This window comes from Anser anser, assembly GCF_964211835.1.
Source record: "Anser anser genome assembly, chromosome: 3".
NCBI classification, from domain to species: domain Eukaryota; kingdom Metazoa; phylum Chordata; class Aves; order Anseriformes; family Anatidae; genus Anser; species Anser anser.
Genome location: NC_139722.1, coordinates 118949747 through 118972248, shown reverse-complemented (window position 1 = coordinate 118972248; position 22502 = coordinate 118949747). Strand labels below are relative to the sequence as shown.

Sequence of the window (22502 nt, the reverse complement as noted above, 5' to 3'; positions counted from 1 at the left end):
TACGCACATATATCTGTTTTTCCGATCAAAGAAGTTACAGAGTCAAGTTCATCGTTCAGGTAGTTCAGCTGAGGCTAGTTTCCAAGTTAGGTACCAGGCTGTTTGTCGGCTTCGCCCATCAGATGCAGAGCTCCTGGGGTGCGCAGCCCAGGGTTTGCCATCACGGACAGCCATGCCTGCCTCCTCGTGGGGGACTTGTAGCCAGTTGCCCCCCCTTCTCCCAGCACCAGCAGGACGGAGGAGGGCTCCTGCCACCTCCTCCCTCTGCGCTCTTGGAGCATCACCGAGCCCCTCTCCCCGCGCTGTAATTTAGCAGTCGTCAGCCCACTGTGACAATTCACTCGGACAATTTCCTCCAAACCCCGCTCGAGACTGAAGATAAAATAGCAGAGTCTTGATTTCTTTTTCCCCTGCCAGAAGCCATATGTACAGCGCCAGGAGCTGATGCGCAGCACCTTGTATTGCAGACACACGTCATCCCTGCTGCCTCGGAGCGAGGAAACCTCTGCCTCGTCCGGCGTTGGCTCTGCTCGGGGGCACCAGCGCAGCCCTCGGCTTTGCGGTGAAGTCTAAGCACGGGATTTCTTATTATTACTATAATATGTTTGTTACGGTTGGGCCTGATTTTATCGTTACTACTTTTGTTCGTAGTTTCTCAGAAGCCTGAACATCCTCCAATGCCTACTGCAAAACCTCCGGAAACCCCCGGGGAGCAGGAGCAAGGGGGCGGCTTCACCACAGGCACCCACTGGTGGGGGCGTGCGCTGCGTTGGCCCTAACCGGCCTGGCCGCCAATTTCCCATTTAGGGGTTGAATTAAAGCGCTCCTGGGTTTCCGGACAGCCTAAATCCAACCCCAACCCAACCCAACCCAACCCAACCCAACCCAACCCAACCCAACGCGGCACCTCCCGGCGCGCTCTTTCCCCGGGGGGGGCGTGGCCGCGGCAGGGGGCGTGGCCTCTCCGCAGACCCCGCCCACCTCGGGGGCGGGGCCCGGCGGCGGCACCTGCGGGCCGTGCGGCGCCGAGCCGAGCCCGTCCGAGCCGAGCCGAGCCGAGCCGAACCCGCCCGAACCGAGCCGAGCCCGGCGGGCGCCGCCCGGATGCAGCGGGCGCGAGAAGATGGCGCTGGGGGCGCGGCGGCAGAGGTAGGGCTGGGGACGGGCTGGGCACGGCTGGGCACGGCTGGGCTGGGCTGGGCTGGGGGCCGGCAGCCGGCACGGGGCCGGCAGCCCGGGGCGAGGCCGCAGGACGGCGCCTTTCGCTGCCCGGTGCCCGTCGCAGCCCGCGGGTCCCGCAGCGAGCCGCCCGCGGGCTGCCTGCCCGCCCTGCCTTTGTTACGCGCCGGAACACGGGGCTGGCCCCAGACATTCCGCCTCCAGCCGAGGGGCTGCCGCCCTGCTAGGGGCGCCGTGCCCGCCTTCTCGGGAGGGTCACCGTCACCACCCGTCTGGCAGCCGTTAGTTTCACAGCTATTGTCGTTTTGATGCTCCGCTCCTTGCATTTATTGTGGGTTTTGCGCTCTGCTGCTTGCAAGAGGAGGGCAGAAAGCCGGTACCTGCGGTAGGATGCGTCCCTGTTGTCTGTCAGCGCCGGCTGCCAGGGAGCCGTAGTCGCTCCTCATCTATTTATTGCCCTAATTGCACCGTGAAACTTCCACTGACACCGGGCAGGACCAAAGCAGGGAGCCAGGCTCCCCGTCTCCGTGTGAGCATCGCTGCTGCCATTGGGATGGACCCGTTGTCACCTGGAGGTGCTCCCGGAGGCTCTGGGCATCTCCCGAGGGTGATCCCAATGTGGATTTAGTGGGCGCGCAGGACTCGTGGCTGTCCGCACACCCACGAGCAAGGTTTAGCAGAGAAACGTTTCCATTACCTGAAAAGCTGAGGCTCACAAAATGGCCCTTTGCATTGTTTCCTCCTGCTGAACCAGCACTGTCCTGCTGCTCCAGGGCCGCTGACCCGCTGCCCTCCCTATGGCAGGGACACGGGGCTGGGCGCTGAGTCCGAGCTGCTGCTGCTGGGTTAGAGCTGCCGGGGCTGGTCCCTGGGTGCTGCCGGGCCGCTCCTTTAGGGCAGGCTGCTTTTGGGCTTTGTTGTGTCTTAGCTCCTTTGAGGTTGATGGAAAGCCTTTGTTCAATCCAGAATTAAGGTTTTGCTCTAGCAAACAAATTAATTTGAGACAGACTAAGTAAAAACACGGCTTGGGTTGAGGAAAAGGCAGTGTCACTCGTTTTGAAAGTGCTGACGCAAAACTCCCTTTTTTTCTCCTTGCTTCAAACACTTTTAACAAATGCTTTTGATTGAGGTGAAACTGCACTTTCAATAAGAGATTAATTTTCCTCAGAAGACTTCAGCCCAGTCTGTCATGGTCCCGCCTCACCTTCGTGCAGCAGCTGAGAGCGGCGTTACTCATTTTTGCATTTTTTAACCTTACTGTAAAGAAAGGAGAGCGAACCAGTCATTGTGTGTGTGTGTGTAGTAAATCCTGTTGCTTGTGTAATGACTTTGGCTCTTTGGCATCCCTGTTCGCTGTTCCTGGCTACCTTCATCAGTCCCAAATACAGTAGGTGAGTATTTGGCTTTCGGTGAAATCTCAGTTCCTGATGGCTAATCCTACAATGAAAATATGTCACCAGGGTGCTGTGAGTTTGGGAAATAAAATGCTTTGCAAGAAACTTGCTCAGAAGCATAAATTCCTGACGTCGGTTGGCTAAGAACAAACTTCTCGTGGTGCTAGTTAACAGGAACTGAGTTTTGCTTTATCTCATCGGCCTCGCCTCCGACCGCTCGTTCAGTACAGAAACAGGGTAGATGTTATGGGCAGACTGTGCTTTTTGGCATCAGCTGGGGACATAACTTGGGTTTAAGTTGTGTTCAGGGAGAACTCTAGCTCCTATGGCTTGGGCGTTGCCCACGAGGTGATGCTGGCACAGATCTGCCACGGGTACGCTGTGGTTTCAGGGAGAAATGGGGAAAAAGGAAGGGGGGGAAGCACCTGCAACCCTGTTCTCTGCTCTGATCTCACTCAGACTTGACACTTCAATTCAATTACTGCTTTGAAGTTGCTCCAATTAAGAACCTCAAGTGTCTGCCACGAACCTGTTCAAATTCATAAATCCTCTCCGTGTTTACTGCCTTATTTTGCAAAATCTAAAACCAGCAGTCTGCTGTGTGCCATCCGCCAAAGCTGTTAACAGGTGTCTGTGGGTACTGCAGTACACGTGAAGGGTTTCTGGAGTGTGCATAGACCCCGAACAAAGCCCTCCTGCTAAAATGCCTTGGGATGTCCTGCTCTTAGTGTTGCGTTTTGGCTCGTGGTGCTGTTTGTCCATCCTGATGGCGTTTCTTGGGCCAGCTCTGCTTTGCTCCTTGCTCAGCTCAGGGGAGTTTGGTCTGCTGCAGGATTTGGCCGGTTTTCCCTAGACTTTGGTGGAAGCTGCATGAACCCTCAGGCACCTGTGTGGGATGCTCACTGGTTGCAGCCAGGTAAAATCAGAAACACAACGATGGAAATGTCATGGGGCTGATGTCCCTCACACCTGGAGGACATATAATTTCACCAGCTTGTACTATAGTCTATTAATTTATCTCCGTTAGTTATAACTTATTAAAAATTTTCTAACAGTCTTATTAATAGCCAATTGAAGCGTGAAAGGCATTTTATATGACTTCTTGGTCAAAAAACTGGTTGGCAGAGCCACCAGAGCCCTGATTCCTATGGCTTCCCTCCTTGTGGCTTCCCAGGTGCCTGATACGGGCTTACCTCTCTTGCTTGGTGGCAGCTGCAGAAAGTATCTCCCAAATCTCCTGGTACAGAACTTGATTTGAGGCAGCTGCCCCCTATTACGACCAGCTTCAGCTGGCGATGAAGGATGTGAGGAGCCCTGCCTGATGGAGAGAGCACACCTGCATTGGCATTTGTTTGTGTTTGGAAAAGAGCTGAAAACTGGAAAGTTTCAAAAACATCAACAGCAGAGCACCAAAAACCAGTCAGTTACGAGGCCGTTTAAAAGAGGGAAAAAATAGAGCAAATTTCGGGGTTCTCTAATGATATTTAATGTTCAGGTAACTCTAATTAAGCCGTTAATCCATGAGACCACACCGATTCACCGGGGAGCTGCAGTCAGTGCCGCGTTTCAGCCTGCCTGTCGCCAGGCTCAGCAGGGCTGCAGAGCTCGGTGTTGTGTTTGGAGGGCTCTCTCCTGCCAGGACGGCGGAATATTTTCTATCAAAATGAACATCTAGCTCTCTTACTTTGTTTTTTATTTTTCCCTTGGGGAAAGAGGAGTGTTACAGGGCCTTCGATGCTACGACCTGCCACAGCATTTGGCTCTCGCAAGGCTCAGCTACGTTGTCGAAAGCAGCCGTCTTGCAGCTCTGGCACCAAACGCAGAATTTGCGCCCAGCCTTGTGCCTTAAATGCCCAAGGCCTATCCCCTTCCGAGCAGTGCCTGTCCTGCAGTGACACAGGAAGCATGTGCTCCCGTCGCAGAGTGAGCCAGGACATGCAAAGTCACTATTTTGCATCATTTCCAACTATTTGCTTTCCTGGGGCAAGTCAGAGTGCTACCACTTACTGAAGATGCTCCTGTAGTACGAAGGTAACTACATTTCAGAGCAGACAGAGCTCTGAAAATACTGAATATTTCCTTAAATCAACAAAACAAAAATCTATGAATTAAGTTCAGTTCTTTTACAGGCCAGGCTGCCCTTTCCTATTTCTGACCATTCTTATCCCCAGTGCAAAGCTTGTACTAAAACACCAGTGATACACACACATTTTTCTATTTACATGCCATGAACCACCCCGACTGGGGTGCTGCTGACACAGGGTGAGACGTGTTTTACCCTGGGGAGCTTTCTGCATGAGGTGCACCGGCTGTTAGTATGTGTGCAGTGTGCTGGGGTGAAGACAGAGCAGCGGCACACCTCGCTCAGGGTTGCACAGCACCTGGCAGGTGGAGGCAAAGGGCTTTCGTGCTCTCCTGGCTCTTGTGCTTTTCTTTCTGGACTCTCCTGTGTTTGCTCTGTGCACGAGCTATACTGTTAGAGCTTGCTGCTAGCGAGCAGCGCCGGCAGCAGCAGGACATCCTCTGGTGTCACACAGGGGTGGGAGCTCTGATCGTGCTGAACAAAGATGTTCTGCCAAAAATAGGTTAAGCCAAAGATCTCAGATGCCAAAAATAGCAGTAGAGATTTTCCTTTTTTTTCGGACTGTTTGAGATTTATTGTCCTCTGCTGGAGGCAGCTGACAAGTAAAAGAGCACGCTGCAGCTACAGGCAGTGGAGTAGTGAAAGCACGTGTGTGCAGTCACCTCCGAGAGGTAAGCCACGCTAACCAGAAATGACTGTAGAAACACAATAATGCAAAATAACAAAGCAAATAAAAATGTGCAGTGTCACTAAATTCCTCCCATAGCAAAAAACTTCATTATCTTCATAGCCATGAAGGTACCCCAGAAAGAGGAGCACGAAGAGACCCCTGTTGACAAAGGAGAGGACAAAAGAAACGCCGACAAAGAAAACCTGGAACAAATAAATGCCTCAAGAACAATCCTGCTGATAGCTGTAAACATTTTATTGCAGCATGCTCTGCTACGTGTGGATAATTCACTCTTTCAAAACTGGTGGCAACAAACTGTAGCCGTACGCCTTCATACAGGTGGTTCGGGTGGTAGTACCAATTTAAAACTTTACGTTTCTCTCCCAGGACTCTCCACAGACTTTGTTACCGTTCAGTTGTACTCCAGCTCTCCCATTCCCTGAGTTGGACGTATGCACAGAGCTAATTCCTTACACTCAAGCTATTTAAGGCGCTGAGTTGAGCACAGAGCTGGAAGTCAGGAGGCACCGCGGCTCTAATCCAGACTGTGCTGTCGCTGAGCCACCTCGTGGAAGTTATTTAACCTCTGTGTAACCGTAGGGATTATGATAATTGCTTTGGAAGGCTTTTTTTGTACTTTCAGGTGTTTAGTTTTCTTTTTTAGGCAGGTGCAGAACTATCTGGTCCTGAGCTGAAGCGACTCAGTTTGTCCCAGGAGGCTCTTGGTACTTTGCAGGATTACAAAAACAACGCTTAATGCCTCGTTGGGCTGTTTGGGCCACGTAAATAAATGCATTTAAAAGGCTTTTCATGAATCCTCTATGGGATTCTCACAGAAGGGTGCTCAGATATAACTGAGGGATGCATAAATGAGGTACGGTTCAAAAGGGTTGTTCCTAAACTCTTTACGAAATATAAATAAAACGTCAGAACACTTAAATGGTTTATGTGTTGGACCAAATCCCACCTTCTCCCTGGGAGCCTGGTTTTACATCTATTAGATTTGTTTCTACCTTGATTGTAAAGGCCCCAAAGGCAACAGATTTGCTGCATTTTGCTTAGATTTTGGAGGATGTTTGGTTTAATGCCTTATAGAGAGGGGTGATATTGTAGGCTGAAGAAGCAGGAAGGTTTTCATGAGAGCAAGGTGAGTGCAAAGAGGATGTTCCCCTAGCTGTGCCGCTGAAGCATGCTCAAAAGAAATGTTGCACACTGAACCCCCCCCTTTTCCAGGTAGCAAAATATCTTCCTATTTGCGTTTTGTGTCACCTAAAAAATTGAAGGGCAGGGAAAACCGGCTGAAGAAGTTCTTGTTTGTGGGGCAGCAGGTTGGGAGATGTCTTGGCTGCGGAGCGTGCCAGCAGGATTTGGGGAAGGAACGTAACTGGGGGTTTTATGTTGGAAACATAAAGTTTACTGCGCTACTGGAAGGCGTTCCAGTGCCAAGGTAATGACTGTAATCTCAGGAAATCACTGGGTACCTCCATGTTTCATGCAGAAGCTTAAAGCGACGCAGCCCGAAGCCCAGGAACGCGCTGTGTCTGCCCATCGCAGGTGTGCGCCCCAGCAGCGGTGTTGCGGGAGGCCTGGCTGCCAAAATAGTTCAGTGTCGCTACAGCGGTTGCAGGTGGTGATTGCCTTTCAAGTTGTTGATCTCCGTTCTGACGTTTTTAGGACAGTAAATGAAGGAGGAGAAGTGGAAAAGAAAACAAATTAGAAACATCCCACGTGTGGCTGTCTGGGACTGCAGTTGTGTGGCTCTGTGGAGAGAACCCCATCCTGCGGGGAGTCAGGGAGGGGCCGGCAGGGAATTAAAGCTGTTAGTGCCAGGAGCCCTTATGCCAAAAGTAAGCATTGGTGATGGGGCTCAGCGTAAGGCAGATGGTGTCGTACGTACCCTGAAGACCACTCTGGGGAAGCACGAGCGAAGCCACATGCCGTGCATGCCACAGAGGGCTTGTTCCTAGGAGCAGGGTGGAGAATGAGAAGCCTTCACTCAGAGGTGCGATTCTGGCAGCAGAGTCCTGGTCTGGGAAACCAAGAGAATTGCTTGTTGGGGCACACCTTTTATGAGGGACACAAGCGTGTCCCTCACGGTATGGTACACTAGAGATACGATACCGAAATCACCTCTTTCGGTCTGCAGGTCTTGTTAGCTCTCCGTCCCGGTCTCTGCTTTCCATCCCCGTCTCATTGGGGACCAGCTCATTGCGCTCTCAGGATTCACAGGGAGCGTAAGTGCTGCCTGTTCAAGTACTTACGAAGTACAAGGGCTGAGATAAATAATTTACTGATTGATGCAGAGCATTGCTAGCTGAAAAGTGGCTTACAGTCTCTTAAAGGGCTAGCAGCAAGTGTGGGTTTTTCCTCTTCTGGGGGAGAGGAGTATGGGCCATGCCGCTCATCAGCAGGGCTGCTTCCTTCCAAGGGAAAGGTTTGCTGCAATGAGGTCAAGCTAAGACCAGCACTGCTTTCTTTTGGGGCAATCCAACCTGACTTTGGACCTCACCGATGCAGCAAGCCCCAGGGATTGTGTATCGAGTGAGAAACCTGGTAGCCGTGTGGCAACTTCACAGGCTCACGTTTATTATGACTTTGTGCTTGAAGATTTATTTTGACTTTTCCCTCAGCATCTGGTAGGACTTGGCCCACAATCTCTGCTTGTTGGCTTGTCTGAGTGACATCCTGATGCTGCTGCGTGAGAGATCTTTAACTGAGGGCTAAAGGGTTTCTGTGTGTTCGCCCTGCATTGCTTTTGCAATTTTTATTCTAATAGATTAGAATTTCTCTTAGGAAGAGAAACACATCTCTTGCTATTTACTTTGCTCTTGGGCATCTTTCTCTTATTGCTGTAATGGCATCTTGCAATTTTTCATCAATTCCCAATCTTGTGCAAACAGAAGAAAAATAGTCAACTGTCCTGATGTAGCTAGAAATTAAGCTGCAGCTATTGTTTCATGGACTTAATGGGAAAATTGGTGATAATTGCTAACTAATGCTTTTTGAAGGGGTTTTTAATGTGTGAAAAGCTGTCAAGCTGTCAATCACGAGAAAGACTGGATAATGCACAGCTCCCCTGACAGGCGCCTCTTATTATATTGCACATCCTCTTCATTCCGCAAGCTTCAGCTTCTCCAAATTTGCCCTTTAATGTTTATTTTTCCCATCCTCTCTCCTTATTACTTAAGCAGTCTGATACACCCATGCAGCGCAGTGCAACGGATGTAATAATCATGGAAGAAAATAACTCAAGTTGCGATCAGCTTTGTAATGCTGTATTCATCAACACTTTCACAGTCTTTTGCCCTGGCACTTGGCGATGCAGCCACCTGCCCTTGTTAAAGCTAATAACCAGCTGTGTTGGCAGCGGGCTTACACAAACACCTGGAGACTAGACTAGGAGGGTCTGGCATTGTGATGAGCCTTTAAAGCCGCACAAGTGTGGAACTCTGACTTGTGTGAACATTTGCAGTCCTTACGAACAGTTTCTCAAGGCTTTTTCCTACCACATAGGGCATTTAATTTTCTCTTTATTTCTTTTTAAAGTAAATTTTGAGAGCAAATGGAAGATTTTCTTGCAATCCCCTGATTCCAGAGACATAGGTTTTTCAGAGAAACCCTTAAAACAGTGAGATTTATAATAAAAGCAGAGTACTGGACCACGCTGAGTAGCATCTCTCCACAGTGCCTGCTTTTTTAAGTGTGTGAAAGGCTGTCAAGTTGTCAGTCAAGGCAAAGATTGGATAATGCACCACACTTCTCATGATTCTGGGTTTAAAGCATCATGAAGCAGAGCTTATCTCAACTCAGGCACCAGTGGCATCGCGCAAAAAGCACTACAAATGAACAAAATCAGTGCGGAGCAGTACAGTGTTCCTTCCCAGGCCATCCCCCCACCTCCAGCAGTCTTTGCAGGTGAAAACCATCGCGTTACCCACCACCAAGGAGGTCTGGCGTTAACATCTCTGTAGCAGGATCCTCGGCTCAGGCTGGGCAGAAGCTGGAAGAGCTCTCCGGCAGCGCTCCCCTCCTGCTGGAAGAGGTCGTACCAGCGCCACGAAAGGTCCATGTGCAGCACTGGCTGTGACATAAATAACGCTCCAAAGTGCCATGATGTCATAGCAAAGCATTGCGGTCATCGTGGCAAATGCCGAGGAAAATAAGAATAAAGAAATAAATAACAAGCTCCCTTGGCCTGCAGATAAATCAAAGCTTAGCCCTTGATCTCCCACTGCTCACTAGCCTGGAACATAAATCTGAGGGTTTATCATTAAGCTTAACGGGTCATAAAATCTGGGCTATTTTGGAGGTAGTTGCAGAGATTTGCAGCCCAGGCAGAGAGCAGGCTCTAAGCTGCTGGGTCTTGTGTAACTAGGTAAATAGCAAGCTTCAAATAATGCTATAAAGCCATCAGATGTAATAACTAAGGCACTCGGGCAAGTGTCGGGGAGCGGAGCCTCGCTGGTGACAAACTTACTGATAATGACTGCAAGTGACCCTGGTTTAGAGAGACCTTTAATAACCGGCTGAGTTCCTTTCGCTTTACTTGAGGGCAGGTGTGCACAGCCTGGTTTGTGCGTGGTGCTTTAGCCCTCTGCACGGCACCGCTTTCTCTGCCGTGGGCCCAAGAGAGCAGGCAGCACAGTACGGGAACGGGCTGCAACACGGTCACTTTGTCACTGCCGCTTAAATATTTATGGCAGTGCTTCACAGCATGCTAGGAAGTGCATGATAGCCTGTTATGTAAAAGTAATAAAGTTTTAGAAGTAGGAGGCTTTGCTGCCGCCCTTTGCTAGTAAATCTTTGCTGCCATCCGTAGTGGGGCTGTGTAAAGGCCGTGCTTTTCCCCCCCCCCATTTTTTCTGTGTGAAGTGTGAATTAGCGTCTTACTGGCACTTGGAATCGCGTCTGCTTTAAAACTGCTGAGACTTCGGTTCAGGTCAGAGTCCTGTAAAAATTAATGGGTGTTTGGGCAGAGGAAAGCCCTCGGGGACTGATGTCCCTTTGGGGCAGTACTTGCCCTGGGGGTGAGGTGCCAGGCTCTGCTTTTGCAGGAGGGCAGCAGGTCTGGGGTGTGCGCAGGGAATGGATCAGGAGGCAGCTCCCTCTGCCAGACAGGCAGCTGGGGAGGAGGGGATTTGGGTCTTTGGGGTTAATTGACAGCCCAGATTAGCTGGTTTTTCTTTTGCTGAAAGAGCATCACGGAGCATTGATTACCCTTTGGTGTACGGACTGTGCTGCTCCAGAGAAGGGGGCTCTCAGTACCTGAGGTACAAAGGCAGCTGTTGTGCCTGGACCCAGGATATCCGAGTTGCTTGCAGGCACCGGGAGAGCACGAGGCCTTGTGCAGGAAGGATGGGCATGTGGGGAGCATGTGCAACTTCACCTTTCTGTTTGCAAAGCAGAACGTTGAAGCATGTTGCTCAGATCAGCAGCTGTTGAGTTTTGTTATGGTGGTTGTGTCCTTGGCCACTTTGTATGAAGACCATGGGTAGCTGAAGTGTGCCAGGTACTTTGTGCTTTGCAGCCCTACCAACAGCTCCTCAAATTCCCAAATTTCAATTATTTGGTGGCAAAATTTGCCAACTTCTGCCTTAGGTTGACCATGCTGGATTAAAGATGCTGTAAAATGTTTGTTTCCTGGAAGGACTGGTGAGGAGAGGATATTTACCCATCTTAAATTTTCATGATTTTGAAAAGAAACAATTGCGCCTCTATGCTTTGAAGCAGGAAGAGCAAGTATGTAAATTGAAACTGTCAGTAAAATCTGCATGGTCCCAGATTTCAGTCCAAGGACTAATTGGGTCATCTATTCCTTGAGCAATTTTAGCATAAATAGTCAAATCGTAGGCACTTAAAGTGAGATGTGTACGTAAGCACCGTAATGAATCAAGGCGAAATTTCCTTCACTCCCCTGCCTCTTAAAGGTGGACATTGGGAACCTGTGGTTAGTTACGTTTAAAAACTCAGGGATAAAAAAAAGCTGCAGATGACTTGACTGTTTTTTGGTACCCACTGCTGGAAACTCCTCTGGTGCCTTGGCTGAGCGAGGCCATGAGCGCAGCACAGCATCCCCTCCCGCAGTGCTGCTCTCGTGGGCTGAGATATGCAGCCAGCTGGGCTCCCTGGTCCCTCCGCTCCTCCAGTTCAGCCTCTCCTCCATGTCGGGTTTCAGGAGGCTCTGCTGGAAGGGTTGGGGATGCTTTAATTTATTTGGTAGTATTAAGGCTTGTCACTTTGCTGTACAGGCACACGGGGATGTGCATTACCCAGCTTTATGGCCCCAGCGCAGAGGCCCAGCGAAGCTTTGGTTTCAGTGCAGTAATTCTGCAAACACTCTTCTTGAATTTCAGACCTCAGCAGGCCTCTGGACTCATGCCTTTTGTGGTGGCATAGAATCGGCCTGAAAATCTCGTGCGGTGGCAGGATGGATGTCACTTGGTGTTGAGTTGGAGCCGGGGAATAAAGCCAGCTGTTCTGAGTTTTGGGAGATGTGTCTGGATGGGAGCTCACTTACAAAATGCACCCCTCTGCACCAAAACTCCCCAGACTTTGCTCTCTCCCTCTTCCATTTCTCTTCTCTAAGAAAGCCTTGCCTCTTTCTGAGTTTTGCTGCTTTATGTAGGCTCTTTTCCCTCCTCCTCTCACCACTCGCTGCCTCTCCTCCTCTGCCCCAGTTACTAAAATCTCCTCTCCCCGATGCGTCATCTTCAGCAGCAGAGCTCCCGTCACCCGCGGACTGAAGGCAGAGCACGCTCGCGGGAGAAGAAATGACCCCGAATCTCTCTTAAGTTTTCAAGTTGCTGCAAGTTGCGAGCCTCTCCAGGGCAGCACGTGGAGGCTCTGCTGCCCTTTGCTTCTCCTTCCTTCCTCTGGCAGCGCCTTCCCTGCTCCTCGCTGGCTGGGCTCACCCCGCGGTGGAGCAAGAGCAGCTTTGCATTTGCAGAGAAAAGGCACCGTGGAGTTCCCCCATGTACAAATAGCAACTGCAAAATCTTCTGGTAAGGGTGACGGCTGCCTTCAGGAATATGGTGCTTTGATGGGGGGGGAGAAGAAATAAGAGAGCGAGGAATTTGGGAAAGATACGTAAAGCAAACCAAAACAAGGCACGATGGCAGAGCTCAGCTGAATCAGCTGGTGAGAGGGAGTCAGTTCGGTTGCTGGAGCAATCGAGTTATGATTTTCAGTGCCTGGAAATAGCTCCTGCAAGCAGAAAGCTTGCAGATGAGGGATCAACTGATCCCATCTCTATCCTTGGGGGTTTTCAAGCCGCAGGCAGACCAAGCCCCAAGCATCCTGCCCTGGTCCTGCTGCGAACGGGGTCCCTCGGCCAGGGTGAGTCCGTGGCACTGGTCGGTGTTTGGAGAGAAGATAAAGACTAACAAAAATACTCGGGCCAATGCCAAATGGAAGTCTTATGAGTGACATGGCAAATTTGTTTTAATGTAATCTGGGCTTAATCACTGCTGCTGGCTGTACTGATGGCTTCCAGGTCTGGCAAGGGAGTTGGTCTAGGTAAATTGATTTATTTTCCTGCTCTTCATTACCCAGGGTTGTGCGTACTTGGATAGTAAGGAAGAAACAAAAGAAAGGGGACAAATTAAGTGAATGCTGCCAGATTAATTATTCCGTTTCTTTTCAACTCATATTTATAAACCTTCAACTTTGGATGGGAACGTTCAAAATTATCTTCGCTTGCAGTGACCATCTTTCCATCTAATTTAAAATCATTCAGCTTTTCAAGGAGCAATTATGCTCCATGCTAACAAATGAAAAGACATGGCAACATCAGAAAAACTGATTATTCAAGCAATCTTTCTTGCATAAAATAGCTAACTAATGTCCCTGTTTGAGTCCCCGAGTGCTATTGCAAATGTTCTCCTGAAAGATAACTTTATTCTCGGTGCAGTGGCGGTCTGCTTCTCATCTCTGGTTGTTCTCTGTGTTGTCACAGTGATGGTTTGGGGGTTCAGAAATTAGTTTGTCTCTTGTTTCTCTGGTTCTTCCGGCATTTAACGATTTTTCTGTCCTCTGTTTCCTCAGAATGATGAAAGAGATGTGCAGGGAATGGGATTTGTGTCCAGCTTAGAAAGCTACGGAAATCTTCAGGCTCTTTTGCTGCCCTGACCATTGCCCCCGAGGCAATCAAGTTTGAGATTTTTGCAGGACAATAACAATCGGTGGGTGGTGTTGCCAGAGAGGGAGGTTCGTTTGCAGGTATCTTGATATATTGGCATGGAGGTGTTTGGTGATATATCCTGGTTCAAAAACTGAGAAAAGGGGGAGGAAATGTACCAAAATATAGGCTCTTTCTAAGTAAATAAGTAAATAAAAATTCTCAGCTTTTAATTTTTCATTTTAAGCTTGGTAACTTGGTGTAACTAGTGCAGTGCTGCACTTGAAATCTTGTTGGGAACAAAAGGAAACGTGCCTTATGGCAAAGCTGAGAACTTATGGCTAGTGAATTGTGAAACAGCACCCCTCTAGTGAAATGGTGGTTATTATTAGTCCAGATCAAGTTATTATAGAAAAAGGAAATAAAAAATGCTGCTACAGAAGCAGACGCAGTAATAACTTAAAAGTTGCTGTATGCTTCTAACTATTATCTGTACCTTTCTCTGCTCACCTCTCCACTACCCTCCTGGGAAAAGGGGGGTTGGGGTCAGGGTAAGGGTTGGTTTTTGGATGTTTTTTCTTCCTTCTTGGCTCCCCTGCAGGTGTGCCTGGCATTCTGTACGGTCCATCAAAGCCTGCCCCCAAATGGGGGTGCAACCAGCAGATGCAGAGACTTTCCCAGAGGCTCAGCTGAAATGCAGGCAGAGAGGCTGATTTTGCAGGTGGAAATTACTCTCTAGTAGCGCTTGCTGGGGGCTTTTACCCACGGAGCCTTCCTAACCGTCTTGTAAGGTCAGAAGCCTCTCCTGCAGCCAGGCGTTTCTGCTCCTAGTCCTGACTGCTCCTAATATTAAAAATGCAGTGAGTCATCGGCGTCCCGCACTGCCTCCGGGAGGGACATCTTGCTGCCGGTGGCATTTATTCTTCCCTGCTGGGAGAAACAGGAGGTTGAGGTTTATGGTTTTCTTCCTCTTGGCTCTGGGATCTGCTTGGGGCTGTGTTTGTTTTCCAGCATGCTTTAGCACCATCTTCTTTCCTCAGGTCTGCATGTCCCTCTTGTATCTGTGTTTACTGCCTGTAGAGCACCTTAAACATGTCGGATGCTTGTTCCTTATTCTCTCTGCTGCACCTAAAACTAATTTTGCCAAGGTCTGGATTTCTGCACTTCATAGTGAGATATTTGTGGGGCTTTTGCTTTGCTTTGTTGCCCATGGGGAGTCCAGCATCGTCCCGTGCCCGCTTTCTTATCTTCCTATGCCTGCACCCCGCTGCATGGCATCCTGTGCCCCTGCCCGGGAGTGCCCAGCCACGTGGTGCTGTGCTGTTCCTCTGCGCCGCCTGCTCACGCCGGATCATCGCTGTTTCATTCCCTGCAGAATATCCTCCTGTTAGTACTCTTGGAACAAGCATTATGGTTACGTACAGAGATAAGCCACCTGGTCAATAGAAGAATTGCTGGTACAGCTAAATAAGCTGCAGCAAAGCCCCAGGCAGGCACAGGCAGAGCCTAGCTCTCGGCAAAGCCAGTGCCTCAACATGTGCTGTCTCATCAGGGTATTTGCTGGCGTTGTTTCCTCTCTCCATCTCGTAAGAATTCTTGTCTATCTATTTTCAGCTCAATTATTGCTGAGCATTAGGTTGATGCTTATAGGAACTATTCATAAAGGTTCCAAGATTTCTTTCCTGACTTTTCCAAGCCAGGCCCTTGCCCTGGTTTGTTGAGGGCATGCTGCCTTTCCTCCCCAGGGCTGGACCTGCTCCCAGCGTCAGCTCGAGTCCTCATCATTCCCAGCCTCTTCCATAACAGTTCACTGGTGTTCTGAGCCTTTTAGGGGATGTTTTACATCAGCCCCGAGTTCTGCCTGCAGGCTCCTCTCCCTCCTGATGGACAGCAGCTACCGAGTCCCTCTGCAGCATTTCCCCAGTGTGCTGTGCCCTGAAGGGTGCAGAAGATTGTCCCAGACTGAGGCTGTGGTTTTCTGAGGCTCATCTGTTCTGATTATATTTAGGCAAATGAAGTATTCATAATTATAGATAAAATTAAGGGGAGGAGGGAGTGGTTCCACATTTTGAACGCAAACATTTAAAGCAAATGCAGCCTGCTGGGAAGCATCACATTAAATTGCATGACTTTAAAAGAAAAGAACATCCGTTTTACTTGAGTCCACGATATGAAAGATTAGGAGTTAAGAGACATTTTTTCACCCACTTTGGAAGTAAATGCATTTTAAATTTAATTCTTCAGTGCAGCTGCCTCTTCCACGTCTCTCCGCAGAAAGCCTTCCCCGTGCCGAGGAGCGATGTAAAGATGTGGGCTGCATGCTAATCCAGCTGGAGATGCCAAGCTGCCTTTCCACCCATGGGAAGTTTCCCCACCACCACCTCCTAGATAAGTGTACGACTGTCTTTTCTTTCAACACGCTACCAGTCTGGGGAGAGCTGTTGGGTAGTGTAGTAGCACCAGCATTTCTAATTAAGCCAAAACAAACTGGTGTGTGTGAAGAAGGCTTATGGCACTGGGCTGGGGCTGGGGCAGCCAGGAGTGGTGCTGGGATGCTTCTGTTAGCTGCACGTCCCTGGTGGGTACTTGTACTTACTGCTCCTGCAAATGCTGCTTGCTTTGAGCTGGAAAATCATCCTGCAAAAAAATAAAAAACTGAAGATGCTGGTACATTAGGTATGATGAACCTCTGGGGAGTCCAGTGGTACCTGAGCTTTGTTATCACCCATCCACCCCAGGAGGGATTCCTGAGGGCATGGAGCATCAACTGCCAGCACTTGGAGAGCCTGGCTGGAATAAAGGTGAGGCTTTGTTGCGTCCTCACCCCCTTCATCTTGATCTGGTCTGTTCCAGAGCCTTCTTTCTCCCAGTTCTGGCTGCCTTCCTTTGAGAAAAGTGCCTTTTGTAGGAAAACCCTAGGCAGAACCTCCTACTTGTCCTACTCCTCTTTCTTCACAAGAGCATATTTTATAGTTTGAGCTCACTGCTTTTGAGCTCATTAATGCTGTCACATCATTCTAAACACATCAGCTGTGTCGATAATATGCAATCTGAAGCCATTATTCTCTATTCTCTAGAAGTGATCTTCCTTTTTGTTGTTATTATTTTTGTACAGCACTGCGGTCTGAGTGCACTTCTCCCTTGTATTTAGTGACTTATTAAGGCTTATCCAAGTCACAGATTCCCAGCGGATGTTCTGAGCTTGTTTCTTATTTAAAAACATCATCTAAATTCAAATCAGGAATTAACACAGTTCTGTAAATGACATTCACCCCTCTGTAGAAGGACCAGCATTAATCCTATGCGCTGCAGCAGCATTTCGAGCCTCGTTTGAGGACTTTGATGGGTTTTACATGAGCCTTATGCAAAGCAGACACCTCTGCAGTAGGTTGGTAGGGCTAACACTGCCTGCTTCAGGTACTGAGCTTAAACATGTGTCAGAGGGGCTATTTAGGACATGGGTGCCCTGTTTAGCCAGGGGAGAAGACCAAGGGGTTGGTCTGGCTCCTGTAAGACTTCCTAGAAACCTCCACCTTAATTATTATTATTTTTTTGCCTCCCTACCAGCTGCCAGCAGCAGTCCGTGCTGTCTGTGTTGCTGGAGTTCCCACAAAACCCATTGCCTCCGCAGGGTAGAGCGTTCCCTAGACTTAGAAACTGAAGCAGACCCCAGTACAAGAGGATGCTGAAATACTTCTCCAATGTTATGCTGCTGGCTCAAAACTGTTCCTTCTTGCTCTTTGCCATTTTTTTCCGGCATGGATATGCCCCCTGTAACTGTTGGGCTACTGCGAAGGCCGTGACACAAAGCCAAGCTTGTTTGGCTGCTCTTCTTTGTTAGCTATTTTTGTGTTACCTGGATCATTACTTATCAAAGAGCACCACTACCATGTGAAATAAACATGGTTAAACTTTAATAAGTAGCATAAGAGATGCTCTTTTTGATGCTGTGTGGGCAAACATTGAATGATTCTTGGAGGAGAGGAAAGGTAGCAGCAAGTGTTTTTACCTCGTGTGTTTAATATCTCTCATAATTACTTAGTGAGTGGGAAAGCGAAGAAAGGAAATGGCAATTAAGAGCAGGGCTTTTTTTTCCTCAATTACCTATCACGTTTTCAAATACATTGAAATCCCTGAATGAAATCAGAGCATAACGATGGCACTTGTATTTGCAGACTTTCTTAGACCTTGACTTTTGCAAGGCAGAGCTATTGAAGTTTTATATGACTAAGCATGTTCAGGTACGTGTAATGCTGCTCCCTGTCCCCGCGAGGTGTCCGAACCGATCACTTTTGCCTAGATTCAGAAGGTCAGTCCCAAAGAGTCCCCGGAACCGCTTTGTCCTTTCTCCAGCATTTCTCGGGCTGCTGTTTCCTCCCGCTTGCCCTGGCACAGGGCACGCTGCATCCGACCGCGCTTTCTTCTGCAGCATCCGCTGCTTTATTTGAGAGCCTTGTCTGGAAATTAATGGTTCGTTGTATGGAAATGTTTGCTTTATTGGCTCTTCCTTACCTTCAGCTGTCAGCCAGTGCTTCCTTTTATTCCTTATTAGCGATAACAAAGCCATTTTTACATGATATTTTCTTTGTGAAGGGGGTTTTATGCAGTAATCACGTTACCTCTCAGTCTTGCTTTAACCAGGCTGAACAGATTGAGCTCCAGATTTCTCATTCTAAGACATTTTCCTTCCATCCAGTCATTTTTACAGCTTTCTCCTGTATCCTTCTTGTTTTATCAGCATCCTTTTGTGAAGGCTGACCACAAAGGCATTTGTGCTGTTCTGGGATCCGCTTCAACAATTGTGACACATGGGGGTGAAGTTGTCTCCCAGCTTGTGCATGTTGCATATCCATTTACAGGACGTGGTTTAGGCAGAACATCCCCCATAACGTAGGGCAGTTGTGCTCTGGTCTCCCGAATATTTCCACGGGGCGTTTTGTTAGCAGCTGCTGTGGCAGGTTCTGTAGGTACCCTTGCAGTCCGTGTGGTGCATGATAGTTTTCTCTTTTCACTGCTTTTTCAGTGATTAAAAAAAAAGGCAGAAGTTTGACAGTACAGAGCTGTTCCTGGAGAAAGATTGGTTGCTAACTTAGCCCAGGTATTCCTAACGCTTTTCCTTACTTGCTGGTATTCTGGTTTGGCAGCTAAGCTGAAGTTCAGTAAGTGTCTCTGACCTTGCTGCAGGGGAAGCTGGGGGACTGTTTGTTATTTTAAATCTCTTTACTTTTCAATCGTCAAATTCAATTAAGGGAGAGTTTATAGTTTCATTGGGAAAGGGCAGTGGCTGCAGAAAACCCAACGACGTGAGCTGTTCCAGGGTCCGGTGAGTGTTTTCAGGCTCTCGGTGGTTTTGCAGCAAGTGCAATTAGATGGTAGGGTGCTCTAATCCCATGGGCCTCGCACGAGGTCTTCAGACAGACATTGACATGGGCTTGGTCAGTCTCTGGTGCAAAAAGAAGTTAAAAAACCTTCCAGGAATTCATCTGAAGCTGCTTCCTAACCAGAGAAGCATATGGGAACTTGGGTGCTTGTGCTGACCTGCTGCACCTTGTGTGCCTGGCTTCACGGGGGACTTGCTGGTAAAATACTGTTCTCAGGGCGTCGGGATTTTCCGATAGATGACACTGTTAGGTTTCTTTCCTGCCCTTTGCAGTAAACTTGGCACTTTGCGAGAGTCTCAGACCAGACGCTCTTTCTTTCCCTGCTATGTCATCCCCCCTCCCTCTCCTAATGATAAAAAGTATTATTTTTCAGTACCATTTCACAAAACTCTTGGAGGCTCTGAGTGACTGAGAAGGCAGCTGGGAGGATGAATGTGTCATCACCGGAGCAAAACATAGATTCGGGGAGTTTTCGTGGTGGCGTTTTTTTGTTCAGTTGTTTTTTTTTCTCCAATGTTACCGTTTCTGGTGGGCCAGCAGATGGAACTGCCCACGAGGCCATATTTATCCCTGCAAAAGCAGCTGCTGCAAAATGCTGGGGCGAGGGTTGCATGGACTCCTGTGCTTCGGAGAGGCTTGTTATTACGAGAATAACGCCCCTCTGGTTGGCTCAGCGGCGTTCTCCAAACTGGTACTTGTTCCTGAGGTTTGATTTAGGCCAAGGGAATTGTGTAAGGTGCAGCTGCAAGTCCGGTTTGGTTCCTCTGAAGAAGGAAAAAACGATCAGAGCAATTTGGGGGTGAAACATGGTTTCCAAGCTGATATCTTAGTGTAGGACATCTGGTGACATCCATCGGCATTTGAGGAATTAGATGTCCCTGCCGGTACAGAAGCAGTGCCTGCCCTGGGTTCCCCATAAAGCACAGATGTGTGCACCAAAGTGAACAGCAGTTCTCCAAACTTTGGGCATCTGGCACTGGTCCTGAGAGGTCTCAGAAAGGCAACAGCCAAAAAAAAAAGATGGGGACAAAGGTGCTACAAGCTGTGCAACAGCATCACTTGAAAACTTTGATGTTTGGGACCGAGAAATTGAGACCAGTGGCACCAAAGGTTTGCTGGGCAGGTAGAAGGATAAAACCAAGAGGATAATACAAATTACTCTGAAAGTTAAGCAAGGCAGCAGCAGGTGGAGACAGCTTGTGGGCTGCCACGTGCTGCAGTAGCTCCTCTGGCAGCACTTGCAGCCCTTTCACATGCTGCTGCCCGAAATTCAGCATAAAGAGCAGACGGGAAGAGATGAAACTTGGTGTAGCGGGGCAGCCCTAGAAATTTCTGTGCTGCCTGCAGCTCCCCCGTGTGCCAGGCTGGTCCTGCCTCAACCACACGAAGCTGGCTGGAGCCAAAGCAGCCTCTTAGCAAAAAAAAGTTAGTGGGCAGCCTGTTGGGCAAAAATGCAGCAAGGGGGACACCCGAGAGAGCAGCAAAGCTGGCTTCTGCACCGTGCTTCTGGAAATCCCCTGCGTGCCGGGAAACCCTTTGGAAATGAATATTTAATGCAGAAATAAAACGATTATATGTACGTGTAAATGCTGTATTTATCTCCCTGCTGCCCTGTAAATGGCTGGTAGCTGTCAGCCCCGGGGGGCTATAACAATTATCGCTCTACTGACTTGGCTAATAAAAAATCAATTCCAGCGAGACGGTCCTGTGCCCTCCTGCAGGAGAGGTGCTGCAAGCCTTATCCCTGCTTCAAGTGTGTGCCCCCAAGGAAGAGGGGCCTGCTTTGAGTCCAGCTTTCCCCTGGAGTGGAAACTGGTGAAAATGCTGGCTTTCTGAAGGCCTCTGCTCCTCGGCAGCAGCTGAGATCTAAGGCTGAGCAAGGGTGGGACGTTGTTTGTGGGCATCGAAGCCCATTGCCCATCTCCTTGGGGGACTGATGCTGGGTCTGGTTGGGCTGAAGTCTCCAGCAGGTGCTTACAGCCACCTCCGTTACACACGGTCATGTTGTCGTGTGTCCTGGGGGCAATATATCATTTGTTCGCTGGTAGACTGCCCTGTTCAGACAAATTAGACCTTTTTAGCACCATTCTTATTAATTGGCTCTGACTGCACCGCATTAATTACAGAAGGGATAGTGACGTTGTAATTGCAGAGACTTGTTCCCTGATTTGAGGACAACAGACAACGCTCGGCATGCGGCTCGCAGGGAGGGTTTGTTAGCTCTGGGGCTGAACGTGGCACTTAAGCCATTAGTGTAATCTTGTGGTGGCTGCAATTATGTGAATAACTGGCTGGGAAGGAGCCAGAAAATAGCAGGGTATAAAAATAGCAGCAGGGAGCACAAACTTGGTTTTATAGACAAAGTGGGAGCGGAGGGGGCTGGAGGTGGGGTGTTGACACTGCTGGGTCCCAGGGCTGCTCTGGATGGCTGCCGCGGCTCGTGCTGGGTGTGGTGTGGGTTGGTTGGCACCCGGGGGAGTTGGCGTCGTCGGGCGCGGAGATCCCTGTCCTCCTGTTAGACATCTGGGGGAGCTAACTGCTTTATCAGTGCTGCTGTGTTTCAGGGCAGGGGGGCCTCTGGTCTCCGGTTTGGTGCCCGGCAGGAGTTACGAGATCAGTACCTGTACCTGCCGTAGGGATGCACGGGGCTAGCAGGCAACGGAGCGCCTGCCTTCCCTGCAGGAATTGGGCACCTCAGCATCTCCAGCACGTTTTTAAGACTTCTTGTTTGCCTGTAGTACCTTTGGGGTTGGTTTTCGAGATTCCCCACCCAGGCCGACACCTATCCCCACTGCATATCTCCGTGTTCCCTTGAAAGCTGCCTGCAGGGCACGTACCCCAACCAGTTCACTTGCTGTTGCCCAGGCAGAGGCAGCGATTCCCGTACCGCCCTGTGTGCGCCTGTAACCGGCTTAACGTACCGTATCATGGCACTGTAGAAAGTCAAATCTCTTTTTAGCCCGACTTCCTAAGGAGGCTTATGTGATCAGGCTCTGTTTATATCTTCATCCCTCCCTTGGAGAACTTTTGAACCCGCAGGCCAAGATCAGCCAAACGTAGCAGCAGCAGGTGTTGATGGTAGGAAGGCTGCAGGCTTTGTTGGAGCTAGGTAAGGCAGTTTCTCCTGGTGGTGACGCTGAAGGAACGTATATCTGTGTCAGCTCGTGGGTGATCAGACAGGAACTTCGCAGGAGAGGTTTGTATACACCCAGACACAAACCAGCGGTGGGAGTCGCTTTTTTTTTGGTGGACCCTCGACATGCAGGTCCTGCTGCAGAGGCTGCAGGGTTCCCCAGGTGCTGCTTTCCTCAGCCATGCAGGAGGCAGCTCGGCTGCGAACAGCAAGCTGTGAGTAGCAGAGGGGACGTCGCAGAAGCAAATGGAAAAGCTTTCTGCAATGTTACGGAAACTGGCAAAATTTGGAAGAAACAGAACAAAATGTGCATTCTGAATTTCTGCGTGGCGTGTGTCCAAAGCACACAGGGAAATTGGGAGGGTGGCAGTAGCCAATATTGTAATCCAAAGCTCCACGTCTTGGGGAAAAGGGATGGAGAATCTCTAAGTTCTGGTTGTTACAAAAACTTTCCAGCGCATTTGACGCTAGAGAAAATGTTGAATGAAGCTGAACCCACAGGTTCAGGCAGGGGAGATTCATTATTTTTATCCTTTAGCTTGAGAG

At 49.3% G+C, this 22502-nt stretch overlaps 1 protein-coding gene across 5 annotated transcripts in view; it reads left to right on the top strand.

Annotated features, from left to right (window-relative positions):
• PAK5 (p21 (RAC1) activated kinase 5) overlaps positions 1-22502 on the top strand; it is a 122180-nt gene that overhangs the window by 27023 nt on the left and 72655 nt on the right. Inside the window, exons 1-2 of one of the 5 annotated variants that reach the window (XM_083828918.1) lie at positions 1008-1149; positions 15717-15836. The exons of 1 other annotated variant lie outside the window; for it this stretch is intronic. The gene's annotated coding sequence lies outside the window, so the exon portion shown is untranslated. 3 more of the 5 variants (XM_083828915.1, XM_083828916.1, XM_083828919.1) reach the window with 3 other exon arrangements.